The 3,773-nt window shown below is 40.2% G+C and overlaps 1 pseudogene; it reads left to right on the top strand.

Moving 5' to 3' along the window:
- Positions 1-2,684: 2,684 nt before the first annotated feature.
- On the top strand, positions 2,685-3,542 carry LOC102421002 (annotated as a pseudogene).
- Positions 3,543-3,773: the final 231 nt, after the last annotated feature.

Here is a 3,773-nt window from a genome sequence, read left to right as displayed (position 1 = left end):
TTGGTTTCAGTTTCCTTGTGGGTGAAGTTAGGGGATTGGGCTGGAGGATTTTTATGGTCTGTGAGTCTCCACTATTTTGTGAGACTGGTTTTAAATAGATTGGTCCCAGCAGCCCAAAGATTCACCCAGATTCCTTCTTTCATTTCAGAACAGCTAGTTCTCCATTCTTGAGTAAATTTTCTAGATAAAGGCTCTTGATTGCCTGTCAGCAGTTGGCTTCCATCCTGTTATCTTGGGCCACCTGTGACCATTCAAAAATGAGGATTTGCCATGTGGTTACTGACTCAGATTTAAAGTTGGGGAAATAATCAACAACCCTTGAGAGTTCTGAGGGGGTTTTCCCCTAATGCTTTGTAATAAATATGAAGGATTTTGCATATAATTGTTCTATCATTTCCCTCTCTCATTTCTTTCTAAATGTACTGTTTTTCTGACTATAAATAAATACATGTTAATTTTTGAAAATGTGGAGAATACTGAAAATGATACTATGGTATTTAATACACAAATAAAAATTATTAGTAAACCCACCACTCAGATCTAATTGCTATTAATATTTGATATATTACTTTGTGGGCTATTTGCTATGCATTAATATGTATACTTATTTTTTTAACAAAGTTGGGATATATTACATACTTTTTATTTCCTTTTTTCACTTAATATTGAAATGTGGGGTGTGAGGAGCAGATCTCCCCCTTGCGGGTTCTTGCCTTATAAAGTTTAAAGAATAAAATTCGTAGACTAAAAGGACTTGTTAGTAAAAGGGTGAAAAATTATTGGAAGCAAATACAGACTCTCACATAGAGAGGGGTTCTCAAGGGGGTAACCCACTAAATTTATTTATTTATTTATTTATTTATTTATTTATTTATTTATTTATTTAAAATATATTTTATTGATTTTTTAAAGAGAGGAAGGGAGAGGGAGAAGGATAGAGAGTTAGAAACATCGATGAGAGAGAAACATCGATTCAGCTGCCTCCTGCACACTCCCCACTGGGGATGAGCCCTCAACCAAGGTACATGCCCTTGACCAGAATTGAACCTGGGACCCCTCAGTCCGCAGGCCAATGCTCTATCCACTGAGCCAAACCAGCCAGGGCCTAAATTTATTTTTTATAAGGTTTATAAAGGCTGTAGTTCTTTGTCTCTTCATGCTTCCTTCTAATTGAACCCTTTCTTAATTTATGACCCTGTGTTTTTCTAATTGGTCATTCTTTTTTGAAGAATATCAATTCCAAAGTCTAAAACTCATGTGATGTCCCCTTCTTTCTCTTCCTCTTATCTTACAGCATTTCTCTATCTCCTGTGAATATATGTTTCTCATTTGTCAGCATCTGTTGACATTTTTTTATTCTCTGTGAAAATATGTTTTTTTTCCGTCATACTCTGTGATTTCTCTTTATTCTCTGTGAATGTATGTCTTTCTCTTCCCTTATTTTGTGGCACTTTTCTATTCTTTGTGAATGTATGCCTCCTGGCGGCTTCAAGCCCTCACCTATGCATTCTTCCCCCATGGACCCTCTTTATTCCTAAGACTCCCTAAACCTGCCTATTTTGTCCCTAAAACTCCTTTCAATATCATAGCATAAAAACTTTTTCATGTAATTAAATATTCTGTGAAATATAGTACAATGGCCTTTCTAGACACCATGTGTGTATATACACTCTGTTGTTTTATACATGTAATTATACTAGTGGCCCAGTGCATAAAATTCGTGCACTCGGGGTGGGGGAGTGGAGTTCCCCAGCCTTGCCCGTGTGCCCTGTCACAGTGCGGGAGCCCTGTGATCCATGGCCCCAAAGAGGTAGGCTCCGCCCACCCATCCAGGGCTCCTCAATGGATTGCCCCAAAGAGGTAGGCTGGAGCTGGGGGAGGCCTGTGGACCCCCAGCTGGGCCTGCAGCAGAGGGGCCTCTCCATATGCCTGTGGACCCCCAGGTCAGCACAGGGGAGTTGGGACATGAGCCTCACGTCCTGGGCCCATTGCCGGGGGTGGGGACATGAGCCTCATGTCTCCAGGCCGGCACAGGGGGCGGGGACGCAGCCCGCTGATCGATTTGCATGATGGCGTCCTGACCAATTTGCATATTATCCTATTATTAGATAGATAGTTACATAGTGTTACATATTCAGTGACATATTCAAATTATAAACAACCTTATGTAAGTCCAAGTAGCTCAATTTATATATCAATGCATTATTATTTCATCAGTGTGACTTGCTGGGTAGACAATATGTGCCAAAATCATTAATGACTTTATGCATGTTAAAGTATTACTCTGAATAAATTTTTTACCACTTGACTTTTGCAAGCAGTGTATGACTTTGTCCATTTCACCTCAGGGTGCCCAAATGGATTTTATCTTAAAAACAAAATCTTGGGTAATTTTGAATGTGGAAAGTGATACTCTAATAGTTACTCTAATGTGAATTTATTTGATTACTAGTGGGACTGGACATTTTCCCTCTTTTTTTCTGGTACAGAATAAAACTTCAGATAGAATTACAATTAGTTGGAGAGTTACACATTTTAGACTGGCTTTATGAATAACACTTTTCATTTCTCAGCTCAGAGTCTGAGGTCTAGGAGGCAGGGACGTGGTGGCGGTACTGCCAGTGCTCATGGCCTTGGCACCCCCCCTCCCCTAGTTGGATTTCAGAGCCCGTGAGGACCACCACCTGCAGCACATCAGTGACTGGGAGATGCCCTAAGACTTAGTTTTGGAATCAGACCCTTCTGACCATTCAAGGCCAGCACAAATTTTCCTGATCAAAGCTCAAACGGATGAGTGAGAAGAGAGGAAGAGCAATCATTTAAACAATGTATCTCCAGGGTCACTTACTAGAAAGTATAGCTCATGCTCAACAATATTTCTAGATCACAGCCACAGCCAGCCAACCTAACCTTAGAACCCCAATATATTGTGTGACCTTAGCAATATATTACCACATAAAGAACAGAAATGCAAATAGATCCTTGGATAGTTTTGATGGCAATAACATCCACTCACAGGAGTCCACTCACAGGAGTAAAGTTTCCAGAGGAATATATTAAGCATGATCCTGACTGATCTATTTGTATTCTTTTAGTGCCCACAGCTAACAGCTGACTGTGCAATAGTAACTTTGATTTCGTTAGAAAGGCTTTTAACTTATGCTCAGATCTACATTTGTCCCTCTAACTAGAAAAGAATAGCTTTGGGAGCCATTCTTTTGCCTCCAAGGTTTGGGACAATCAGGCTGTATGGAATGTGGACTACTGCCAGATCCTCAGGAATAAGATGGAAAGGCATTTTTTTGGAGCTACTTCAGTTTAATATTAATGTTCCTGCCAGTGTACTCTGACCTTTGCTCCTTAGCAGATGACAACCTGAATTTTCTATTTGCTCCTCTTAGCAAAGAAAGAGCACAGAACCTAGAGGCCATTTCTAGATTGTGTGAAGACAAATACAAAGACCACGTAGAGCTGCTGTAAGAAGGTCTTTCAGTGCTGCCAATTTCACTGGTATTCAGCGCTCTAATACCATCCTCTCTTGAGGGACAAATGAGGCTCTGTAGCATCCTGAGCCCCTCACCTATGAGGACTGAAGAAATATCACTCCTGCTCAAAAACCAGAAAAATTAGCATTTTCATCTAAAAGTCAGACATTGAATTCAACAGACTCGTGGACAGCAAGGACTATGCTCATAGGAAAGAATGGGACCTTGTCAATGAAACACACTCCTTGTCCTTTTAAATGTAAACAGAGTTACATCTTAAAGGCAAAA

Source organism: Myotis lucifugus, unplaced genomic scaffold (assembly GCF_000147115.1).
Source record: "Myotis lucifugus unplaced genomic scaffold, Myoluc2.0 scaffold_227, whole genome shotgun sequence".
Lineage (NCBI taxonomy): Eukaryota > Metazoa > Chordata > Mammalia > Chiroptera > Vespertilionidae > Myotis > Myotis lucifugus.
Note: the sequence above shows the minus strand (reverse complement) of the source record. Positions and strands in the feature narration are given on the sequence as shown.